Genomic DNA, 27,201 nt, shown 5'->3' on the forward strand with positions numbered 1-27,201 from the left:
AAAACAGCTACAAAGACGCAGCTCAGAACACGGACCACCATTACGTGAACTGCTTACAGATTTAGGACTGCGCACACGAGCAAAAATATTTTGTGTTCCTGAGAACTACGCTGCTACCAGTATAACCCTATCATTCTGATATTTTGAGTTCGTATTCAGATTACTGAAACCTCTTATAAATAGAAATATATTCAGGTTCAAAAATATCTGTACCTTCTCGGTGCTCAAGAAGCTTAAAACCTGTACACACGGCTGATACAGATCGGGAAAATTATTTAATGAATTACAAATTGCAGATGCAAACCTCACGTAAGCCACAATCAGTAGACTTTTAATCGGAAAGAGAATGTTGTAATATATACTCACGCAAGAACTTATGAACAGTTTGTTGGCTCCTATAAGTTGCTAAGGTAGATTGCTTTCCTTACTGTTTTACGTCATTCCAAAAACCAATATCGTCAGTAAAGTGTCAAGTGCCACCAAACATAATGAATGCGTGAGCCCCAGTACTGAAACTGTACAGAGGGTGAGAAATGAGAACTCATTTTGTAGCTATTAGCTCAATAACAATCTGTAACATTGAACTGAGTGAAATGTACTAAAATTGCAAAGCGACTTAACAGCATTATATTCAGTTAAATTTAATTCATCCTTCACTTATGTTAAAATTCTTTTGCTGTGTATTTAGTTACTTTGGGACGCTAATTTTAAGGTTGGCACTTCGGAGACCTACATACCTACATGTATATTCTACGAACCACTTTGAAGATCGCCACCGAACGTAATTTTTATTAAACCACATATTAAAGTTTCTTCTCGTTCCATTTATGGATGGAGCACGGGAAGAATGGTAGTTTAGATGCCACTGTACGAGCTATAACTCGTATAATTCTCAAGTCACCGATTCTGTGGGAGTGATACATAGTGTACTGTAGAGTATTCATTGATTCTACTCTGAGAACAGGTTATAGGAATTTTCTTAGCAGGTTTCCACGAAAGATTTGGTGCCTACTAGCAGAGGGTTTTCAGCATTTTTGTGACTCTCTCCCGCTAATGAAATAGCCTGTTACCGTTCGCGCTGCCCTTCTTAATGAATGCTCCATGTCTTTGTTGGTCCTACCTGTTGCAAATCTCACGCAACTCTGTAGTGTCCAGGCATGGGACGTACATGTGTTTCGCAAGCAGTCTCTTGCACAAGGAATCTGCTCCTTCCAAATATGGAACCGAACGGATGTCCCAGCCACAGTATAGGCTTCCCGCGTAGCATTACATAGTGTTGTCTACGTCAGCGTTTTATTCATCGCAAAAAACAGATGAAAAAATTGCATACAGTGATGAGTTGGTCATCATGTTTCAACTTGAGCGAATTCTTCTGTTTTTGGTGGAGTGAGCAATGTACTGAAACTTAGTGATTATTATTGTCGCCGTACCTGACGTACCGAACTATCCAACTGAAAGACTTGTACTCGACCATTGAGCCACACCAAATTATTATTCCAGTTCAGTCGATGAAAACATGGACCACGAAATGGAAGTACTCGGGATCGAGTCCCGATCTAGCATAAAATTTTAATGTTAGGAAATTTCATGTGTGGAAGACATAATGTATGGAATTTGAGAGAGATGTAACGAATTTGCACACATCAGAACCAAACAATAGAACAAAAGGAGGTCACAAGTTTACTTTTACTTCGACAAGCCTGCGTCATATTACAAAGCACTCTTTTCTGCCAAAGAAAGAATAACAGAGTAACTGAGATCGTTCGCAACTTAGGAATGTTCTAACACTCGACTGAAATTCCATTTATATGGCTAAACGAGGCTCTTTGCTAGGATGACCCTAGAGCAGCCGCTTCGATGTTCAACAAAACCAGATGGTACCAATGTTGTGTTGTAACGAACGGCAATGTGGTGACGGAGTGGCAGAGGCTTATCGGCGCGCTCTGTGAGTGGGCGTGTACACGCCACCAGATGCCGCCAGCAACAGCGAGGTATGTTCCCGACCGCAGCGCTGATAACGGCAGTCTCCTGTGCTGTGCTGTGCTTAAAACTGTAGTTGCCTCGTAGTGCTGAAGAGCTTGTAATTTAATAGTGAAGTCAATGACGAGGAGGAAAGGAAATGTATAGCTATCGGTCACATGCTGCCAATCATTTATTGTATGAGAACGAAGTTTCTTGTTGTCATGCTGTTTGGTTCAAATGGCTCTGAGCACTATGGGACTCAACTTCTGAGGTCATCAGTCCCCTAGAACTTAGAACTACTTAAACCTAACTAACCTAAGGACATCACACACATCCATGCCCGAAGCAGGATTCGAACCTGCGACCGTAGCGGTCGCACGGTTCCAGACTGTAGCGCCTAGAACCGCTCTGCCACTCTGGCCGGCTGTCATTCTGTTTCTTTGTTTGTTTAGCGTGTGCGACATCGTCGTTATCAGAGCCCTTAAAAATGCTTTATGACATAAAAAATGCAGTCATACTAAAAGTTAGATAAAAATCATGTTATCTCTACCGCCCCCCCCCCCCCTCTCACCCCCACTCCCTCTCTGACTCCTCCCAAGCGTACAAATCCGAAAAATACTAACACGGGCTGTGACGGGCTGTGTATTCGAATAATAATAATTTGGTGTCTCACAGGTCGGGTGCAAGTCTTTCAATTGGACGTTACTTCAGCGATTTGTCCGTTCCTAATTTACTTCAGTTATCCAAGCTGGGAGAGGGACCTACAATTCAACGTGGAATCCGAACAACGTGTCATTTCTGGCAACTTCTCACATTGTTGAGGGGCGACGCCTAGACTAAAGGCAGACTGCAAAATTTCCGTGGCCCGTCCGGGATTAGATCCCGTGACTTCTCGGTTTCCAGGCACGCGATTTACCACCTTTTTTTTCATTTTGTTCGTTGTTGATCGTCGTGTTTGGTCGTCACATGACATCCGTTCAAGTTCATTTTGTTGATCTTTCCCCTCAGTCTTTTATTACAGAGGCCAACCAGCTCTCTGATCGAACACGTTGAGCTACCGTGCCGGCTACCACTAGACCAACATGCCCGACGGTCTGTGCATTAAGATGCACGGTCAAAATACCAATACAGGATCAGGGAAGACAAAAAAAGAAGCGTTCGGGAATTGTGGTTGGCTGATCACTTACATAATTACTAGATGAGCCTACCATACTCCACTCACACTAAATCTCCTGCCTAACAGTCGCCTCAGACACAAGACAAAATCATAAGGCACGTACAACATTCATCACTTCTCATATCACGAGGATGATATATGACGGCGGCGCTATACAACAGCCCGATATTTGTAACGTCTGGTCTTCGTCTCCGTAATTTCTGAAGATGGTCGCTATTGTCGAGTGCAACATGCCAATTTAAAGAGAAAGTTACAAGTGACTTGTGGCTGCTCTACAATTTTAATTTCTAACGGTCGTTGTTGCCCGCTGGCAAGTGCCTTCCGCTGCTAGACTGGGTTAAAATGTTGTGAACTGTGTCACTACTTCACAAGCATCTCAAACTGGTCGGTCTTCACGTCTGAGGAGGACGCCATGCATCATGGTGCTTTGCCCTATTTGAAGAGACATTAAACAGGCTTCATCATTGGCGGGAAGAAGGTGCGCCACGGTCTTTTGAGGAACATTTTCTGAGCAAAAAGGGATGGCATTAGCGGAGAGTGGCGAAAACTGCATAACGAAGAGGTTCACGAACACTATTCAAGCCCTGACATAATCAGTATTATTAAATCACGTAGGCTGCTATGGGCGGGTCACGTAGCTCGAATGGATGAGGGCTGGGCAGCGCGCAGAGTACTGATAGGGCACTTAGAGGGAAAACGTCCTGTGGGAAGACCGAGGCGTAGATGGGAGGACAATGTGAAGTCTGGTTTGAGGAGCCTAGGTATTGAAGCTGAATGGAAGGAAATAGCCCAAGACAGGGACAGATGGCGAAATTACGTTGCTGCGGTAATGGACTCTCGAGTCCGGTATGACCAGTGAGTGAGTGAGTGAGTGATCAAAACTGGTCTTGCACCATGCCCAGCCACTATTAATCTCATAGACGCATTACGGGCCTTCTCGGCACGGGTATTGCGGAACGCAGAAGGTTAGAACACTGGATCACACGAGGCGTTCACGCTGGTTAGGGTAGATGCCTTCTTGGAACTGGTGTCGACTGCCACGCTCCCACGAACTCGTGTCGTAGTACCCAGGAGGATGGCACCTCCTTGGAAGTGGGAAAGTGCGTTCTGGATATTATGCGTTGTTTTATTTGCTTGTGCGGAGCACTTAGAGAATCGGAACAGATAAGAAATTTCATCCCATGATAAGGTCTCATTAGATCCAAAGCTTTCTGAATCGCAGAGAGTTCAGCATGGAACATACTAAAGCCAATGGAGAGGAACATTTAGAGTCGAGGAAAACGATGGAAGAGTCAATAGTGTCTAGCTGTTTGGAACCATCAGAATTTGCTACTTTATAATCAATATTCTCATTTTTAAAATCTTAAAATAATTTGTCTTAAAATCACTAAGTCAGTAGACAGTTTGTTACACTTCGTTAAGTCCAAATCATACTGGGCTCCATCAACAACTAGTGTGGTGTTGCTCTCAAACTCTATACATCGTTAATATCGCACACACACACTTTGTTAAAATGATTATTCTTGCGTTAGATGATTTTGTGGATCACATATGATCTTTGAACGCTAAGGTCGTTTGCAACGCTGCGCGGATGTTAACTGTTGCAGGAAAGGCCAGTGACGTCGGAACCGACTGGAGACTGGCTTGCTGGGCGACAGGAAACAATCATCGAGCAGATAAAGGCCGCTCACGTGCCTCCGCCCATAAAACAAAGTTATTCGCAATGACATCTTCGTATGAAATATTCTCGGCTTTCTTGCCGCATCAAGTGGGACTAGATATACAAGTATTCGACGATAGCATTCGTCGCCTTCGTTAGTTGCTCCTTACATGACGATGTTAATTATCGTAGAAACTTCCGGGTCTTTATTCTCGTTTGACGTAATAAGAAGACCGAGAATATTTTGTGCAAATTGTAGTAATTCGCGGGACAGCTTGTAGTTCTTAGGCCTACTATAATAATTTTCTTCTGCACTCTGTATCCCCGCCCCACAAAGCCAAATGTTAGAAGTAGAATCTCCTCATACAGACCATCTCCATCCACTCAACCAAGACAGCACTCCATCCAAACAGTGCCGTACGTTCTGTTCCCACCACTGATGATATAATCCATTTTGTTACGAGTACCCTCTAAAACATCTACTTCTTTGAGCAACCCTATATCCTTCAACAGATCGCACTTTCTGCCCTTTCCGTATTTCAGGTGAATGCCACCGCCCCATACTGCTGCCAAAATCACCCCCATTTCCCTTTCTCCCGCCTACGTACCTTTCTTAATCCCGATCTCTGATATCTATCCTACCATGCATAGCATCACCAATTCTCCTGCACCCATTCTCCATCACCGAATCAGTCAGATCCTGTTCCATTATCACAACCTCCGCAACGGTCACCTCACAAATTCACTTCTTCACGAGTCCCCTTCTCCCCCCTTCCCACCTCTAATATAAGTCCCCCCCCCCCCCCCCCCCCTAGCTATATACCAATTTTCTCCTCATGACCTCGTAATTCCATTCCATCGACCTGCTTAACTGGAGTTAGTGATGCATCCTTTGGATATTACCTTCTGGCTTACCTGCAGGGCCACCAAAATCATCATCATTCAGTACAACATCGACGCGACAACACTCACTGTGGTGTCACCGCCAGACACCACACTTGCTAGGTGGTAACCTTTAAATCGGCCGCGGTCCGTTAGTATACGTCGGACCCGCGTGTCGCCACTATCAGTGATTGCAGACCGAGCGCCGCCACACGGCAGGTCTAGAGAGTCTTCCTAGCACTCGCCCCAGTTGTTCAGCCGACTTTGCTAGTGATGGTTCACTGACAAATTACGCTCTCATTTGCCGAGACGATAGTTAGCATAGCCTTCAGCTACGTCATTTGCTACGACCTAGCAAGGCGCCATTACCAGTTACTATTGATGCTATAAAACATGTATCGTCAAGAGCGATGTTCACCAATTATGGATTAAGTATTCCAGAAGCTACGTACCTTTTTTGCTAGTCTCTATTCCTTTAACTGTTCCAGACCTCACGCCAGCCTGCGTGAGCTTAAACGCGTGCCTTTCGGCTTCCTCTCATAGTGGCTTGGCTGTCTTGCCAAGTCACAACACTCACCTTGCAGACCAACATCGCCAAAAGTGTGTAATCTGTTTCAATGCCACATGCTTGATTTTCATCTTTTGATAATTGTCTTAAACACATGGAACTTAACAGAAAGTATGGCTGAAGAGCAGACACAGTCCGCTGCCGGACTGTACCCTCAACTTGGAGGAATGTAACAACAATATAATAATTGCATCATAGTAAGGATGAGTGCACCTTAAAGTCTCGTGGACGTCGGGGTCATTAGAAAACGTCAGATGAAGGAATGTAGTACCCTTCCAAGAATCGAAAAGATGGTTTCTAATGTCTAATTACCTTACACAGTGTGTACTGGCTATTCTGGTAACATAAACTAGAGATTTCAACTTCTATACGCAATGTAGAATCAAATCTATTCTTCTAAATAAATATATGTCTTCCTTGAGACAATTTCTTTTTTATACAACCTTTATTCCTGCTAGCTTCGTAAACTGTTGCATCCAAAATAAGCATGTTTGTTTTCGTTGTCAGTTAAGTTTTTAACATCAAGTTAATTACTGTTCACTCTTGAATGTTTTCCGAAACTTTTATATCTTACTTGTTTGTCTTTATATAATCGTGTAAATTATTACCAACGTTAAGTCCTGCTGTCGTATACGTTTACTGTTAATAAAAACAGAAATGAGAAATTATGTAATCACGGGATCTTATCATCGTCCCTTTATCATCCTGAGCTTCTCTTTAGATTACTGAGATCTTCTTTCACTTTCGTCCCTCCATTTTCTGAAACGGTTCATACATAAATTCACGATTTGTTTTACATGTTTTCTCAGCATTCGTCTTATGAATCGAAACTGAAATAAAAAGTGCATTCGAGCGCAGCAGTTTTTAATAAACGTTTCTCAGAAATAATTTTCGAGTAAATGTGTGCCCGAGTTCAATAAGAATATAATCACACGCCCAAAATGAACACGAATACAACACAACCATCATTAATGTGCGTTCTTAAATGATAACCAGTTCTAACGCTGTGTTTCACGACTATATTCAAATGCTGTGTCTTAAGGTAAAACCTTGTGAGAAAAAGGGAATAACCAATCGAAACGGTAGATTGATTATTACAGTAGTCTTTTATTCGAGAAGTCCGTGGTTCAGACTCCGGATTAATTGCAGTGATTCAGATTATCCATGGTTCCTCAAAACCACAAGGTGGGTAGACACGAGATTTCTTTCAATAACGTGATGGTAAATTCATTCTTTATTACTCTAACGATCCGTGTCTTCGTACATCGTTGTCTGGACGAGAAAATTTTCCGAATCCTGCTATCAACGGGAGTTTAAACCAAGATAAATAAAAAGCACGGAGAAGACATTAGAAACAAAGTAAAGGATTATTCTGATTATGGTTTAGAAAGGAAACCAGAAGAAATCCTCCCGCCAAATAACACACAGAATTAAATGAGAGTGATACCGATAAGATTTGAACCAAACTTCTATTTGCATGTTCCGAAACATGCAGCTGATGTGGAAGTGTGGGCTCAACAATAACCTGCATACACTATCTGATCAGAAGTATCCGGATACCCCAGCATAAATCGGAATTGACCACTAGATGTCACGAGAGGTGGACCCCCTAGTACAAAAAGGGGGTGGGGAGTACTGTGTTGTCATTTGTTAGTAGGGAAGCAGTAACAGAAAATGGGCGGTTCGGGAGGGCTCAGTGACTTTGAATGTGAGTATTGTGTATTAAACCGGGGACCTAGAAACGACGGAGAGGCATCGTCCCGCCGCAGCCCTCAGTGGTTCACAACCGCACAACAGGCCACAGCAGTCAACCCCCCTCACCGCCGCCGCACACCGAATCCAGGGTTATTGTGCTGATCCGCCCGCAGTGGACCCCCCCCCCCCCCCCCTTGGAACATCTCATGCCAGACGAGTGTAACCCCAAATGTTTGCGTTGTAGAGTAATTATGGTGTACGCGTACGTGGAGACAGTATCTGCGTAGCAATCGCCAACATAGTGTAACTGAGGTGGAATAAGGGGAACCAGCCCGCATTCGCCGAGGTAGATGGAAAACCGCCTTAAAAACCATCCACAGGCTGGCCGGCACACCGGACCTCGACACTAATCCGCCGGACGGATTCGTGCCGCGGACCGGCAAGCCCTTCCCGCTCGGGAAGCAGCGCGTTAGACCGCGCGGTTAGCAGCTGGGCGGGCGACTTCGAATGAGTAACACATCTGTTAAGGACATTTCAACCCTTCTAAAGGTGGTTCGTTAAGTTATTGTGAAATGGAAACACGAAGGAACAACCACGGTTAAATCAAGACCAGACAGATCTCCTGTACTGACAGACAAGGACCGTCGAATATTTCAGAGGGTGGTTGTAAAATATCGCAGAAAATCAGAAGGAGGAATCACATGTGAGTCCAAAGTGCTATCAGCAGTCCACCTAGCACAATGACTGTGCGTAGGGAGCTAAAGACTGGGGTACGATAGCTGAGCAGCTCCTCATAAGCCACACAATGCTAAGCGACACTTGAGGCGATGTTAAGAGCTACGCCACTGGGCAGCGGATGACCGGAAACGAGTGATTTCGATGACACACACTATACTGTGTGGCACTCCGATGGAAGGGTTTGGGTTTGACGAATAACTGGAGAACTTTACGTGACTGTAACGGATGTTAGTATACTGTGGTATCATGTTTGCGTTGCGTGATGATGAGAGAAGGAACAATGTGAAACCCATTGCCGTCAATGGGACAGTTCCTCCCTAAAAGCACCACGGGGGACCATTAGTGTTATACGGTATCTCTACGAAGATGTTCGGAATTCAATGCAAATTCTGATGTTCGGGAATTTTTCGCCAACAACTCTCCTACCCTTGCCATCAAGTAACGGCGGTGAATATTTCTCCCACCACCAGGGTTCGAACCGGTTATCTTCAAGACGATGGCCACCGCGCAGGCCTCCGTTAGGACCTCCGCTGAGGAAATGTATTAGTAATTAAAAGTGACTAGCTTCCACAAAATGTAATGAATCCCTCGCCTTTGTTATTTCTAGATCCTAACCATATGCACTCTCCCACTATTGCATTCAGATCGCCCATTATTATGTCATTGTCTTATCATTCACTTTCATTAGGTTTTCGGCTAGCTATTCATAACTCTTCTCCACTTTTGCGTGAGATTACGAATGTATGGGCATATATGTTTTGGTTCAGTTTTTGGCTTGATCGTGATTAATGTATCATAGTGTCCCAGTACACTCTCTACTTGTTTCACAAGAGTCATTTGTTTCTATGAAACCTACACTTTTGGAATCTTGAGTGTTAACTGTTTGTGATATTCTCCATTCTCCACCCCAAAAGTCTGCGCTGTCTGGCCATCTCACCTTGTCGAGTCTCAATACGTCAATTTTTACCCTTTCAATTTTTATCTTTACAATCTCCAGTTCTCATTCAGCACTCATGTCGCATTCCATGTTCCTAGACAGTTGCATTTGTTACTTTTGTGAGACATTTCTTCTCATGTCCATGCTGCAGATCAGGGTAGGGGACTATTCGGGAAGACTGCACGTAAGAAGAGTCCATACAAGCTACTATCCTCAGCTTTTAACAGGATGATTCCCCGTTTTATTTCTCCATTTCATCAGATTCGTGGTTCTTTCGCCTTTTAGGACAGTATTCTATCCTAGAGCAAGGAAATGTCCTCACCTCTGCCCTCTAATCTGCCTCTCGAGAACGCCGTTTGCACTTGACAGAAGTAACACTTCTTACCCTAGGGATGCCCGCCCGGTTGGCCGTGCGGTCTAACGCACGGCTTTCCGGCGGGAATGAGAGCCTGGTCCCCGGCATGAATCCGCCCGGCGGATTTGTGTCGAGGTCCGGTGAACCGGCCAGTCTGTGGATGGTTTTTAGGCGGTTTTCCATCTGCCTCGGCGAATGTGGGCTGGTTCCCCTTATTCCGCCTCAGTTACACTATATCGGCGATTGTTGCGCAAACAAGTTCTCCACGTACGCGTACACCACCATTACTCTACCACACAAACATAGGGGTTACACTCGTTTGGCCGGCAGGGGTGGCCGAGCGGTTCTAGGCGCTACTGTCTGGAACCGCGCAACCGCTACGGTCGCAGGTTCGAATCCTGCCTCGGGCATGGATGTGTGTGATGTCCTTAGGTTAGTTAGGTTGAAGTAGTTCTAAGTTCTAGGGGACTGATGACCTCAGAAGTTAAGTCCCATAGTGCTCAGAGCCATTTGGACCATTTTACACTCGTCTGGTGTGAGACGTTCCCTGGGGGGTCCACCGGGCGCCGGACCGCACAATAACCCTGGGTTCGGTGTGGGGCGGCGGAGGGGTGAAGTGGACTGCGGTAGTCGTCGTGGGGTTGTGGACGACTGCGGCTGCGGCGGGGACGGAACCTCTCCGGCGTCTCTAGGTCCCCGGTTAACATTCAATACAATGCAATACAATACCCTAGGGATTGCTCGTTGTATGACAAAAAATATTTTACTTCATATACCTTGTCTCTAGAGCCAACATTGAATGTATACCTTTCGTCTGTCGAATGAAAGCCGCTATACGTGACGGTGTCCTCTTTCGGTAGCTTTACATCGCTCTCCAGCTTTTCGAGCCAAATTCTTCTGCTCCTACCAGGGGCAGGACAGGTGATCAAGATAGTGAAACGAAAGTTATCGCTTTGCATCTCTCGAGAAGGTAGAGTATAATGGTATCGGATAAGATCATATACGTAAAACGTTGGGTGACCTGGTATAGTCATTTTTGGGCATTGAGAGCAATCTTGGAAAACTGCATTCTTATTCTGTAAAAGATGTTAGTGAAGACATTTTGCTGTTGTCTCCCGTCGATCTACTGACAGTGCCAATGCATTTTGAAACTTGTGGTGGTTCGTGGCAAGTGGTTGTGCAATAAGTGCTGTATAGTTGTTGTTCTGCACAAGTTCAAATGGGTCTGAGCACTATGGAACTTAACATCTGTGGTCATCAGTCCCCTAGAACTTAGAACTACTTAAACCTAACTAACCTAAGGACATCACACACATCCATGCCCGAGGCAGGATTCGAACCTGCGAACGTAGCGGTCACGCGGTTCCAGACTGAAGCGCCAAGAACCGCACGGCCACACCGGCCGGCTCTGCACAAGTGGTCTTAACAAAAGAGATGGTGAAATCAGAGCCGATGCATTCTCTACTCATCTCGAATAGTACAAGACGTGAGACCGAGAATCGCAGTATCCAGACACTACAAAGTATTACTACCCTGTTGTAGCAGTTCTTCCCATTCTTATACTTTAGTATGTCCCGTCCAACATTTGGAACCCACAACTCGCCACATTGACGAATATTTGTTGGTATTTTCGTGATGTCTGCACATGATGCTTCAAGTTCTGACTCCTGTCCATTTCAGACTATCCCCGTGCCAACGAGACGGCTAGCTCTCCATAATTATTATGTCGTATTTCTTTGTGTGTGTGGGAAATCCGAGCAAATCTCCGCGCTATGTTACGCTCGGTCATTCAGTAACAGGTATAGCTCAATTTATCGAAGAGATATGGATTCAAATTGGGATCTTAGGTAGAAGGAAAGCTTAAATCGTATTAAGAAAGGAGATGTGACTTTTGCAGGGCTTGAATTAGCTGCCCTATTACCAACATGAAGTAGCAAGCCATCAGGCCGTGGCATGATTGCTGGTCGGTGCTCCACAGCTAATTGCTTACTTATATCTCTTTAAGTGCAGTGCGCACAAAAAACAAGTAACTCACGGAGAACAAGTAATAAACACACCAGACAAGGATATGTGTGTTTCACTTCTTAAAGGGGGACTAATGTGTGTTCATGACACGTGTAGTGCGACTTTGGTGATTAAGGCAGCCTGTCCGTGTTGCGCTTGTGAGTTATTACTTCAATCCATATGTATTCTCCAGAACAATTAATAAATGAAACACTGTGTAAACATTTACAATCCACATTATTATCCTACTTGATATTCTGAAGGTAGCAGGAATAAAATAAAGGGAGCGAAAGGTTATCTAGAACTTGTACAGAAGCCAGTTACAATAATTGAATGACGTGAAATGGAACCATTAGTTATAAGGGAGTGAGACATGGTTGCTACCATTCTCGATGTTATTCAACTTCGAATCCTGCCTCGGGCATGGATGTGTGTGATGTCCTTAGTTAGGTTTAAGTAGTTCTAAGTTCTAGGGGACTGATGACCACAGAAGTTAAGTCCCAAAGTGCTCAGAGCCATTTGAACCATTTTTCTTATTCAACCTGTGCCATGAGAGAGCAGTTAAGGCAACGAAGGAGAAACTGGGAAAGGGAATTGAAGTTCAGGGAGAAGAAATTAAAACTTATATTTGCCGATGATAAAGCTATTAAGTCAGAGACGGCAAAGGATTTGCAAGAGAAGCTGAACTGCTTGGATAGTGCCCTGAAAATATTTCATGAGATGAACGTCAACAAAAGTATAACAAGGGTAATAGAATTTAGCCGAATTAAATCAAGCGACGATGAAGGAATTGCCGGCCGGGATGGACGAGCGGTTGTAGGCGCTACAGTCTGGAACCGCGCGACCGCTACGTCCTGCGGTTATTTCACGCAGTGCTACTTGTGTGTTAGCACTGACAATTCTACGCAAACGCTGCCGCTCTCGGTCGTCGAGTGAAAGCAGTCAACCACTGCGTAGTCCTCAGTGAGAGGTATGCCTGAACTTTGGTATTCTCGGCACATTCTTGACACCGTGGATCTAGGAATACTGAATTCCCTAACGATTTCCGATATGGAATGTGCCATGCGTCTTAACTCCAACTACCATTCCGCGTTCAAAGGCTGTCAGTTCCTGTCGTGCGGCAATAATCACCTCGGAAACCTTCTCACGTCAATCTCTTGTGGGCAGGTAACAGCTCCGACAATGAACTGCCCATTTATACTTCGTGTACGCGATACTATCTCCACCTGTATATGTGCATATAGCTAGCCCATGACTTTTGTCACCTCAGTGCAAAATGCAGACTGGCAGTAGTTAGGGAAGTATTTCTATAAAGACGAATTTGTTAACGTCGAATATACATTTATGTGTTAGGAAGACCTTTCATAAAATATTTGCTTGGAGCGTAGCGTAGAACAGATGTGAAACGTGTTCGATAAGCAGTTGAGACAAGAAGAGAATAGAACATTTTGAAATGAGTGCTAGAGAAGAATGCTGGACATTAGAAGCTTAGATAGAATAAGTAATGAGGAAGTCCTGGATCGAACAAGGGACAAAAAATGTATGTCTCTATTTGACTAATAGAAGAGATCGTTTGACAGAACACACCCTAAGGCATCAAGGAATAGTTAATTTCGTAATGGAGAGAAATGTATAGGAAAACCTAGGCACGGATACAGAAGCAGGTTAAGATGGACGCGGATTGCAGTACTTACTCAGAGATGAAGAGGCTTGTGTAGGATAGACTAGCGTGGAGAGCTCCATCAACCCAATGTTTGTATTGAAGACAACAACAACATTGTCGTCTTTGTCCTTCTATCTACATCTACACCAATATTCCGCAAGCCATCTGATGGAGCGTGGTAAAAATTTGTGGTAAGTTCCTATGGGACCAAACTGCTGAGGTCATCGGTCCCTACGCTTAAACACACTTACGCTAAAGACAACACACACACCCATGCCCGAGAGAGGACCGAAACCTCCGACAGGGGGAGCTGCGCAGACCATGGCAAGGCATCAGACCGCGCGGCTGGGGTGCGGTGGAGGATACTTCCGGGTACCACTAAATGATTTCCCCACTCCATGTTCCGCACGCGAATGGCGCGTGGGAAGAATGATTGTTGGTAAACCTCTTTATTAGCTCTAATTTCTCGAATTTTTTCATCGTGGTCACTTGGCGAGATGTATGTGACAGGAAGTAATATGTTGTCCAACTCTTCTCAGAAAGTACCCCTCTCGAATTTTCAATAGTAAACCTCTCCGTGGTGCACAACGCTTCTCTTGTAGCGTCTGCCACTTGAGTTTGCTGACCAACTGTAACGCTCTCGCGCCGACTAAACAATCCTGTGACGAAAAGCGCCGCTCTTCGTTGGATCCTCTCTATCTCTTATCAGTCCTACCTGTTAAGGGTCCCAGATTGATGAACAATACTCTAGAATCGGTCGAACGAGCACCTTGTAGGCCACTTCTTTCGTGGATCAGTTTCATTTCCTTAAGATTCTTTCTATGAATCTCAATCTGGCGTCTGCTTTCCCTATTTGTTTTATGTGGTCATTCCATTTAAGGTCGCTCTCGATATTTACTCCTAGGTATTTTGCGATATATATACTGTTCCGGCAATTTGTTATCGATAGTGTAGTTGTACAGTAGTGTGTTTCTTTTTCTATGTATATAGAGATTCTTCATTTTTCTTTTCCTATGCAGACAAATGCCTAGATTGGTCGGGCTATCAACAGTAGCAGAGTTGACAAGCCTCCGATGTACAGGAAAGAGGTCAGTAACGGCCAAACAACCCACAGGCGTGAAAGCGGTCGTGCAATCGGGAGCCAGATACTTGTCTAAGCAGCGTCAATTCCCCATAAGTCGGCTGTAATACTTCTTACCACGAAGTGGCCTCAACCACGAAGGTAAGCATAAAATCGTTTTATATAAAGACGAATGATTTCCTCATCATCCACAAGCTAAACGCTAGATAGAGGCCTCTTGCATACTTCTGCAGGCATTACGGTCTTGAGCCACACGCATCCATGTTGCTATAACTTGTTATCTAAAGTCATATACCAATATCCTTTAGGTCGCCGTCTCGGCCTTCTCTTGTGTAAAAATAGATAAATAAATAGGAGACATAAATGAGAAATTGTTGCCCAAGTGAAAAAACCAAGGGCAGACTGTAAAACCATACAGCGAAAGCTTCAGGTGCAGCTGACAAGGAAGCAGTAGGCTCCGCTTGCTGTGTGGAAAATTCCTTGAAAGCTCCACTGCGAGCCATCACCCCTGCTGCAGCTCGTGGACCTGCTCTGTGCCAATCACTTAGATGCTGATTCTGACTTCCTCCGATAACGGCTTGCTTCCACATTGTCTCCTTAATCTCCTGTTCTGTTTTTCCGTTGCGGTGGTTTCCGGTCTTGCAATACAACGTCCTCTGCGATCGCGACTGAAAACACGAGTTTCGTTGTCGCAAACCCCGCTCTCGAATAAAACCAAATACAAGATTTTTTGCGCCAAATGGTGTAACCTTCTATTAAAAACGATTTCTTTAGGAAGTATTATAATCTTGTCGATATTATAACGAACAGAGAATTTGGTTGGTTCTATGAAACGTGGATGAAGAAATTGATAGTAGCCTCGCTTAAGGAACCGTCCCGGCATTCTCTACAGAGCTTCAGAAAAACCATGAAGGTTAATATGATAAAGTGGTTTCAGAATGCACGAGCTGAATTGCCGGAGGAATTAATTAGTTTATGCATCATGAACCAATGTGTCACAAAGCGGTTAACAGCAATATTTCTTTCCTTTTCATCTTGTCTTTCTAACGATATGATTCATACTTTATTTCAATTTATTCGCAACAATAGAGCAATGCTCAAACCTCTCAACGTCAGGGACAATTGTTCGTCCTTTCTTAGCTCACTTGCGGACTCCGCAAAAACAGTATAGTACACAGAGAAGCAAAGCTTTCATTGTCTCTTCGACGGTACGGAAGCACAAAATAAATCGTGCAGCAATTCAGCTCGGCCAGTCTGAAAACACGTTAAGCTTATGACCTGATGGAGTAGAGTCTTAGGCTTTTAGATTGTCGGTTATTTTGATAAAGTATTCCTGAGAAGGACAGTTCATTCTTTTCATTCTTCGAAACCACAGCAGCGACCTTTCCAGATTTGTCAAAGTGCTATCTCAGTAATGTTCCTGCTGTCGAAAGGCTACTGAAAGCTTTGTTTGCTGTCGACGTTTCTGTCTGCCACTGTCCGGAAATGTGGCCCATGCCTGGAAAAAGATGAACAGCTGTCCACGGCGCCGAGAGTTTTGAACACATCTCCACACCCTCGAATGAACTGAAATAAAGCATGGATTATGTCTCCAAACAGAAAAGATAGACGTGGTGCAAAATATTGTTGATAAACATTTGTGACTGATGATAATATTCCACACGGAATGATACGAGGAGAAACTAAACTAGTGGTGAGATGCGATAAATGCCTCAGTGTCTAAAGAGGACAACGTGGGGTAGTAAACGGAAACATGCGGAAATTTATGTGTGTGTAAGGCTAACAGATATCTTTGAATAAGGCAACGTTATGTACTTACAGAATGAACATTCATATAATTTAACTTCGCAGTAGCGTGGCTAATGAATGGATAAGTATTCCCGGCCTTTCTTCTGTGGAAGAACTTGCCATTTAGGCATTCATTATGAAGTTCACTCTGGGAACTTTACCAGGCAGGACTAATATACTGACTGGAAAATCGCAACATTAAAACACAACTAACGTGGAGTAATGAAATTTCGGGAATACATTTGTCTAGGTAACATATCTAAGTGATTAACAGAGCAAGGTCACAGATTAACGTAAGCGCGAGATAAGGCATAGCAAATGTGAAATTCTGGGACGTTAATAACCGGTGTAACCGCCAAAATGTTGAAAGCAAAAGTGCATGAATTCTGTTGTACAGGTGTCTGATGACAGTTTGTAGGATGGAGTTCCATGCCTATTGCAATTGGTCGGTCAATACAGGGACGCTTAATGCTGGTTGTGGATGACACTAGAGTTGGCGTCCGATGACGAGCCATATGTGCTCGACTGGAGACAGATCTGCTGTTCCTGATCTATATAAATGACCGGGCTGACAATCTGAGCAGTTCTCTTAGGTTGTTCACAGATGATGCTGTGATTTACCGTCTAGTAAGGTCATCCGAAGACCAGTATCAGTTACAAAGCGATTTAGAAAAGATTGCTGTATGGTGTGGCAAGTGGCAGTTGACGCTAAATAACGAAAAGTGTGAGGTGATCCACATGAGTTCCAAAAGAAATCGGTTGGAATTCGATTACTCGATAAATAGTATAATTCTCAAGGCTGTCAATTCAACTAAGTACATGGGTGTTAAAATTACGAACAACTTCAGTTGGAAAGACCACATATATAATGTTGTGGGGAAGGCGAGCCAAAGGCTGCGTTTCATTGGCATGGCACTTAGAAGATGCAACAAGTCCACTAAAGAGACAGCTTCACTACGCTCGTTCGTCCTCTGTTAGAATATTGCTGCGCGGTGTGGGATCCTTACCAGGTGGGATTGACGGAGGACATGGAAAGGGTGCAAAAAAGGGCAGCTCGTTTTGTGTTATCATGTAATAGGGAAGAGAGTGTGGCAGATATGATACGCGAGTTGGGATGGAAGTCATTAAAGCAAAGACGTTTTTCGTCGCGGCGAGATCTATTTACGAAATTTCAGTCACCAACTTTCTTTTCCGAATGCGAAAATATTTTGTTGAGCCCAACCAACACAGGTAGGAATGATCATCAAAATAAAATAAGAGAAATCAGAGCTCGAACAGAAAGGTTTAGGTGTTCGTTTTTCCCGCGCGCTGTTCGGGAGTGGAATGGTAGGTAGATAGTATGATTGTGGTTCGATGAACCCTCTGCCAAGCACTTAAATGTGAATTGCAGAGTAATCATGTAGATGTAGATCTAACAGGCCAAAGCAATATGTCGACACTCCGTGAGTTACAACAGCGGTATGTGGGCGAGCGTTATCCTGTTGTAAAACACCCACTGGAATGCTGTTTATGAATAGCAGCACAACAGGTCGAAGCACCAGACTGACGAACAAATTTCCAATCAGGGTGCGTGGGATAACCGCGAGAACGCCCCTGCTCTCATACGAAATCGCACTCCCAGACAATAATACCAGATATGTACGTCCAGTGGGTCTAGTGCGCAGACAGGTTGGTTGCAGACCCTGAACTGACCTGCTTCTAACCAACACTCGGTCATCACTGGCACCGAAGCAGAACCAGTTTTCATCAGTAAAAACAACAGAACTCCACCCTGCCCCCAATGAGCTCTCGCTTGACACCGCTGAAGTCGCAAATGGCAGTGTTTTGGGGTCAGTAGAATGCACGCTACAGGGGATCTGGCTCGGGGCTGTCCTTGAAATAACAGTTCTTTGTGTCACTGTAATGTAGAGCTGCTGCTGAAATTGCTGCCGGCCCCTCCCGCCGGAGGTTCGAGTCCTCCCTCGGGGAGTAAGTAATGTGTAAGTCTAGGGACCGATGATCTAAGCAGTTTGGTCCCTTAGGAATTCACATACATTTGAACATCAAACTGCTGCTGCAGATGCAGTACGATGCGCCAGAGTCATACGCCAATCACGATGGTCTTCCATCTCTTTAGTGCCACGTGGCCGTCCGGGGCCCGCACTTCTTGTGACCGCACATTCTAGTGCCCACTGCTGCCAACAACCATCTGCAGTGGCTACATTTCTGCCAAGTCTTTCTGCAGTACCGTAGAAGGAACATCCAACTTCTCATAGCCCTATCACACGACCTCGTTCAAACTAAGTGAGGTGTTGATAATGGCATCATTGTCGCCTTAAAGGCATTCTCAACTGACATCAACTCACAACTGTTACAGTGTGTGCCGGCCGAAGTGGCCGTGCGGTTAAAGGCGCTGCAGTCTGGAACCGCAAGACCGCTACGGTCGCAGGTTCGAATCCTGCCTCGGGCATGGATGTTTGTGATGTCCTTAGGTTAGTTAGGTTTAAGTAGTTCTAAGTTCTAGGGGACTAATGACCTCAGCAGTTGAGTCCCATAGTGCTCAGAGCCATTTGAACCATTTTTTTGTTACAGTGTGTATCTAAAGCAAACCTGCTTTGCATCGTCACAGTGGCGCTACTAGCGGCACTCTAATGCAGATAGCGCGGAGATTGAATAAACATAATCTTTCAGACGTAGAAACACGCCTACCAACCTTCGTTTATGTCTCTCAACTCCTTCTTGGTATTGCGATTTTTTCCGTCAGTGTAGAGGATCTGGAGAAGATCCAACGTAGAGCACTGCGCTTCGTCACGATAACGTTACAGGGATGCTCAATGTACTGCAGTTGCAGAAACTACAAGAGAGGTGTTGAGCACGACGGAGAGGTTTAGTACTTAAACTCTGAAAGAGTACGTTGCGACAAGAGTCGGACAACACATTATTTCCCCCATATAGGCCTCGGGGAATGGCCACGAAGAGAAAATGCGAGAAATTAGAGCTAATACAAAGGTTTATAGACAATCATCCTTCCCACGCGCCATTCGCGAATGGAACAAGGATGTGGGGTATCAGTTAGCGGTACCAGAAGTACCCTCCGTCATACATCGTCAGGTTTCTTGCGGAGTATTGATGTGGATACAGATGTTGATGTAGAAGTTGTCTGTTTACTTCTTCGAGTACGGCCCATTACTTTTGCTTCATTTGCAGTCTTAAGAAATGCATTATTATTTAGCGTTTTGCGAGAGATCCTGAAGTAGGATATTGCTACGGTGGTTACTGGATGTTTTGGGCATCAACATTTGGTAGGCAAGAGTATTTCTTGTAATCTGCCTTGGTGCAGTTTTACATTGTGTTCCTCAGTTATTTTTCAGCAGAAACTTACTAATATCCTTACTATTCCGTGGATAGTTTTTGGCATCTTCGACCATTAGCTAACAATATATTTTATACGCCAAACCAGACGTGTATTAAAGCTGAAATACATATTCTTTACCGAAATTAATAATTTCTGTCTCCTATTCGTAGGGTGACACGACTGCCTGTTTATCTATTTTGCTTCAATTATATTTTCAGCTTTTTTGTGCTGTATATCCTGACGACCATGACTGCTACAACTGAGTAATGATCGAACATATGTCAGGTGTCTGAATGAGAACATTCTGAAATATGTCACGTCCATTCGTCGGCAATAAATATCACAATGTGTTTAAGTATTTAGCAGGTTTAGTAACAACCTAATCCACATAATTTTCAGATTAATATTTTATAACGGTTACGAAAGATGTTTTGTCTCGCTCATCACTCAGAAATTGTATTTTTCGCGGTTTCTGATGGCTGTTATAAATTTCATGCAGATAATGGTCCATGACAAGGAAAACAACGTGGTGATAATCTGCGGTTCAGGTACTACTGCGGCATGTCTGGGTGCCGCAAGATGAACCAAATAGTTTACTGACTATCTTCTTTATTCTTTAACTTTGTGCTTTCGGTTAACACCTAGGTTTGTTCTAAGGCTCTCACCACCGTCAGACTAGGCTTTCGGACAACTTTTAGTGGAGGGCGTTACGTTAGTCAGTGCTTCAAACTCTTTAACTGTTTTTTAAGCTCTTCTGTGGGTGATCACCAGTACTCTGAGAATCCGATCTGTCGAGAGCATTTCTCAGAGCCTGATATCATCGTTTTGGAGCCGCCTTCAGCAACGCTCATCCCAACATTAATAGCTAGGTTGTCCGTCTTTGGAACGAAATACATCACTGATTGTGCGTCTCAGGCATCCGACAGGTTGTTGGTGGGTTTATGGAGGTATGTAACATTAGATGTCTATGCACAGGTCATGTAATTCATGTAAATAACGGGCCGCTGATTTGCGTATGCGATGAAGGCGCCTGATAGCTACCCAGATCGGTGCCATAGGATTTACGTCAGGCGAATTTGGTCGCCGAGACATCAATGTGAGTTCACTATAATGCTCCTGAAACCACTGTAGAACGGTTCTGGCTCTGAGACACGGACAATTATACTGCTGAAAGATGACATCTCCGTCGGGGAAGAATCAATCATAAAGGTTCAAATGGCTCTGAGCACTATGGGACTTTACATCTGAGGTCATCAGTACCCTAGAACTTAGAACTACGTAAACCTAACTAACGTAAGGACATCACACATATCCATGTCCGAGGCAGGTTTCGAACCTGCGACCGTAGCAGCAGCGCGGTTCCGGACTGAAGCGCCTAGAACCGCTCGGCCACAACGGCCGGCAATCAATCATAAAGGGATGCAGGTGGTTCGCAGCTATCAGCGTGTCTTCGATTACTACCACAGGTTCCATGCAAACGCAGGAGAAGTCTCCCATAGCATAATACTGCTCCCACCAGTCTCCGTCCGTCGCGCGCTGCACGTTTCGAGCCGCCGTTCACCTCGATGACCAAAAATGTGATTCACCTGAAGGGCCGTATTTTTGCACTGATCGGCAGTCGAATCCCGATGGTCCCGTGTCCACTGCAATCGTAATTGACGACGTGATTGGGTCAACATGTGAAAACGTAGGCGAGCTCCATGTTCAACAATGTACGACGAACGGTGTGCTCCGAAACACTTGTGGGTGCACCAGCACTGTGCCCTTTCGACAGAGATGCCGCAGATCACAATCTATACTACTTTACAGAGCAGACGAGCCTTCGAACCCCACTTTCTGTGAAGTCGCGGACGTCCAACCATTTAGCGCCTAGTGGTAGTTGAACTGTCCTACCACTTTCCACAGATCCTCGCGACAGTAGCATGTGAACATTCTATCAGTTTCGCCATTTTCGAGATACTCGTCCGTAGACTCTGCGTAATAATAATCTGCCGTTTGTCAAAGTCGCTTATCTCTATGGATTTCCCCATTTGCAAGCCACATCTTCGCTACGATGATTCCTTGTGCTTGTCTGCTCCGCTTACACACATTTGTTACCGTGTCACGATCCCGCAGTGCCATCAGGGGCCTCCATCGTCGCAGTGGGCAGTGGTCATAATATTCTGGCTTATCAGTGTATGTATTAATGTTTGAGCATACCCCTGAGATGATTAAAACAAAAAATGATCATTACCACATTCGATGTGGACTGTGTAGCTTCCTAATACGAGTGCTATCCATAGCCACTTTTGTTGGTGCGGTCAGCTCAGTCGTTGGTGGATTTCGTTCATCCATACGAGCAGCGGTACAAGTACGAAATGGTGTAACACAATGGCGAGTATGAGAGAAGAGATGCCAATGATGCCAGGTTAACTGCGTCAATATCGAAAAATAAGACAGTCGTTATTCCGGGAGGGACGTAAACACTTTAAATGCGTCATCCATCCATTCACCCTGACGATGTGCAATTCGTTGGCAGTGGAAATTAATTTACATTTTCTTTGGGACCGCCGAAACAGACGAGCTGTACGACCATTACCTAGTACAGCCACGCGAAGTTATTAAGACAAAAGGCTTCGGCATATTTTGATATAATATGAATCAGATAAAAAGATTTCATTAAATGTCCAGATTAATGGCTATGCGATACAATATCGCCATCTGCAGCGAGTATTTTCTTTTTCCTTTTGATCGACGATGAATCTGTTTTGACTTACACAGGTTGACCAAGAACTTCACCGGCAAACTTTCAGAGATTGTTCATGGATACCTTCTGAGTATTTAGGTGTAAGACGCCCACGGTCTGTGGCGGCTCGCTACAGAGTTACTGTATTTCGTTTAATTTATTGTCTCAGTTAGCTTTGTATTTTCATTGCACTGAAAGTAGTAGATAACAGTGTAAATGTCGACGACCTAGTTTCCATCCGCTCATTTTACCTGCTATAGTCTACAGTTATGCCATCCTTACACTCGATGTTAAGTCCGCTGAGTGTTCAGCGCGATAGAATGTCAATCCTAAGGGCCCGGGTCGGAGATTTTCTCCGCTCAGAGACTGGGTGTTGTGTAGTCCTAATCATCATCATTTCATCCCCATCGACGCGCAAGTCGCCGAAGTGGCGTCAAATCGAAAGTCAGGCACCCGGCAAACGGTCTACCCGACGGGAGGCCATAAGTCACATGACTATGTTAAGAAGCACAATGACAACAATGGAATAGTCGCGGTGGTCAATGACACCAATGGATTTCACCTTCTGTAGACATGTGAAGAACCAAGATTACGAGACTCCGGTCGAAACTCGCACGGACCTGGACGCTAGGATTATCGCAGCAGCGGAAGTACTATGCCAATTTCCTGGGATTCTTGAGTTTGTAACATAGCCGACGGTGCGTCGCTTTACACACTGCAGTGGTCGTGGTGGTCTAAATTTTGAACAATACTTGTACGCAAACAGTTTCACATTCCTTACGTGCTGTACTGCACACTGACTCAAGAGACTTAACACCCTCTGATGAAAGTTTGTGTGTTCCGTGTGAGGGATGTTGCACTACTCTGTATTGTGTGTTGGACGTTTTGATTATTGCATACTACACGCGTCTTCACTGTTGTGAAGGTATTTTGAAAGAAAAACGGGTGATTGAGGTAACAAACCAAATTAATCATAATTACACTCTAAGACAAAAAGAGACTACTCACCACGAAGGAATTATCCGAACTGGACAGAAATCGGTAGATGCGATGACATGTACAGACATACAAACGTCTATAATTTCAGAAAAATTGGATGATTTATTCAAGAGAGAGAACTTAACAAATTGACCAAGTCAATAACACGTTGGTCCACCTCTGGCCCTCCTGAAAGCAGTTATTCGACTTAGCATTGATTGATACAGTTGTTGGATGTCCACCTTTGGGATATCGAGCCAAATTCTGTTCAAATGGCGCGTTAGATCGTCATAATTCCTAGATGACTAGAGAGCCCTGCCCGAAATGCTCCAAACGTTCTCAATTGGTTAGAGATTCGGTGATCTTGCTGGCCAAGGTAGGGTTGGGCAAGCACGAAAACGAACAGTATAACTCTCGCCGTGTGCGGGCGGGAATTGTCTTGCTGAAATGCAAGCCCAGAATGGCCTGCATTAAGGGCAGCGAAGCGGTGGTAGAGCATTGTTGATGTAGGGCTGTGCTGTAAGGGTGCCGCGGTCGTGACAACCAAAGGGGCCAGCTATGAAAAGGAATGCCACCCCAAGACCATCACTCCTGCATGTCGGACTGTATAGCGGGCGACAGCCAGGTTAGTATCCCCCCACTGTCCCGGACGTCTTCATGCACGTCATCAGCGCTCAATTAGAAGCGAAACTCATCACTGAGGACAATTCTACACCAGTCGCTCAGATTCCAGGCCGAAGACGTGTCTGGAGACGTCCCAGACAGTAGTGATATACCAACCTTACTGTCGCCCGCCATACGCCCGACAATCAGGAGTGATGGTCTGAGGTACGGTTTATTTTCATAGCAGGGCCCCTTTGTCATCCGCGGCACCCTTGCAGTACAGCGGTATGTCGACGATATTCTAGACCCCGTAATGTTGCCCTTCATGGCACGCCATCCTGGACTTACATTTCAGCAAGATAATGCCCGCCCGCACATGGGGAGGGTTTATACTGCCTGTCTTAGTGTTTGCCAAACGCTACCCTGGCCAGCAAGGCCACCGGATCTCTTTCCCACTGAAAACGTTTGGAGCATTATGGGCATGGCCCTTCACCCAGTTCGGGATTTCGACGATCTAACTTACCAGTTGAACATAATTTGGCTCGATATCCGTCAGGTGGACGTTCAGTAACTCAACCAATGAATGCCAATCTGAATCACTGCTTTCATAAGGACCACAGATGGGCAAACTTGTTCTTGACTTGCTTAGTTTGTGAAGCTCTTTCTGTTGAATAAGTCATCCAGTTTTTCTGAAATTGCAATCCTTTGTTTGCCTGTAAATACACATCACATCTACCGATTTCCAGCAAGTTCGGATAATTTCTTCGTGTTGTCCCCCCCCCCCCCCCTCCCCCGTGAAGTGTACATCATTACTGTGACACGAGCCGTGGGTGCCTTATACTAAAATACTCAGGAGCAATTCCTGAATAACCTCTGACAGTTTGTCGGTGGAGCTCTGTTTCACCCAGTTAGGAACCTATTTGGTGGGAGTCAAAAGTTATGAGAATTCATCCAAGGCTTAACTGTAGTAACCAGATTCAAATGGGTGCAGCTTGTAGTAATTCTTCAGATATGAAGACACTTATACATGACAGGCTAGCATGGAGAGCTGCATCAAAACGATCTTCAGTCTGAAGATCACAGTACATTTGTTGGTTTCAGATCTTGATATCACATCCTGGTAAAACTTACTGATAGATGATGTCCATTCGTCTATAATCATGAACTCTTAGATAAAATTACAGCACGAATCTGATGCTATTGGACTACCTGAAACTGAAAATTTTGTCAGTCAACCCATTTCATGGACGTTAACCACTGTATACCTGACCATCTCACCAGAAGAATTAATTGTAACTCCGCCACGCAACCTCTTGGTACAGCTGAATATGGCTACTTTTAAGTGGACAATTTTAGGTACTTTGTTGTAATCCTTGTAAAATCGAAATTACAGTCAGATGGTCATGACAAAACCTAGTGACTGTGAACGAAAATACGACTTCATTTTTTTCTAAATTACTCTTATTTATACAGCCCGTCATTTCAGAAGGTACTTATCACTGGCAAATCTCGTAAGGTTTCGGAGCTTCGTCTTTGAAAGATTTATTGGTGTATTAACAAAGGTTTAAGGAGTATCGTGCGAGACAGCTTAATGACTGTATTAGTTATGCTATGGGGATCAGTCGCTCGGCAATAAAATCGGAACAGTGCGTATTTTCTGTTATTCAAGAACTAATTAATGTAACTAGTTTACTCCTTTTCAAATGCGTGCTATATTAGAAATTAGAGGGCTGACCGTCTATGAAACGAGGCTACATGTTACAGACAGTGCACGTAAGCTCACATCCTCTCACATGAATCGGGAACAATTCCAAGTGCTATATCCAAGTACCTGTATCAATAGTAGTCTACATGTTAAGGCACAATGTAGTGCTGCGGAAATTAGGAATCCCTCAGAGAATTTGACATATATTCCACGTATACTAATAACAAGACGAAATTTTAATCGTGAAACAGACAGGCAGCGAGCGATTGGTGAACACAGACAGCATAACCCTTTGTTTACATTCGATACAGAGGAGACAGTGAGCCGGTAGCAAATGACTGAAAGTAAACAATTTTTAAGTCACCATTCTTAATCTTTTTGAATGCATAACTTTTCAAAATGAATATTTTTGCACCTACATAATGGATCATAATTATATACGCAATAGCTTAAAGAATATTAACAACTTTAGATGTCGTTACATTCGAATAAACGCTAATATCACGTTACATTTTTTTTCCCCCTAAGGAAATCTGCGTGAATTCACTGAAGGAAAATAAGTACTACGTGGGTTCAGCGACTTTTATAATTATACATTGTGATATTAAGCATATTTGACAGCTAATTCACACAGTTCTATCAGAAGAAATTGCATATATTTTTACGGTGATGAAGTTCGCACCTTAAACTATTGCACACAGGTACTTTTCTTTATAAAACAAACGATCATTACTCACCAATTATCTGCTTGTTTGTAAAGAAAGACAAGCGAATGCCTGCATTAAAAATAATGGGAAATATCTTTCAAGTAAGTTATTGATTTTGTCAATAACAAGTAACAAAATACGCAGAAATTAGACATTCTATCCATTGATAAATCGCAACAATAACAAATATTTCGTCAACGAAATTGTGCTCTTGCCTACCTGTCAAAGGATCTGAAACCTCGGCGTAACTAGGAAAGCAGGGAGTGCCTCAGATTGATCCGGTAACCCGACTGCAGCTGAGTCGAAGAGCCAACTGTCAGATGCGTTAAAAGGCGCGCGCATGTAGCTACACACGTAGTTTATATGGCGGCCCGTAGATGACGTCCATGTACACGTGATGCGACGCAGCTCTACTTGCTGCCGTCACCGCTAGATTGCGTGTACACCACGTTCCTCTTCTCAACGGCAGATGGCAACTGCGTGCAAGCATGGGCGTTATTGTGTGACGGAGGCACTAGTTTGAATCGAGTCGTCTTGCGTGATAAGTCAGTACTGTGTGTGAGCTACGACACAGTTGATATCAAGATATCTATTTCTTCTGGAAGTAATAGGGAACAAATATTTTTAAGCGTTAATTAA

General features: G+C 44.2%; 1 protein-coding gene across 2 annotated transcripts in view; it reads right to left on the minus strand.

The window, feature by feature from the left end:
* The window catches only part of LOC124555366, a 234,138-nt gene extending 207,240 nt beyond the window's left edge, over positions 1–26,898 (minus strand). For both annotated transcript variants that reach the window (XM_047129256.1, XM_047129257.1), the window contains exon 1: positions 26,782–26,898. The gene's annotated coding sequence lies outside the window, so the exon portion shown is untranslated. The remainder of the gene's footprint in view (positions 1–26,781) is intronic.
* Positions 26,899–27,201: the final 303 nt, after the last annotated feature.

Source organism: Schistocerca americana, chromosome X (genome assembly GCF_021461395.2).
Source record: "Schistocerca americana isolate TAMUIC-IGC-003095 chromosome X, iqSchAmer2.1, whole genome shotgun sequence".
In the NCBI taxonomy this organism is placed as follows: Eukaryota; Metazoa; Arthropoda; class Insecta; order Orthoptera; family Acrididae; genus Schistocerca; species Schistocerca americana.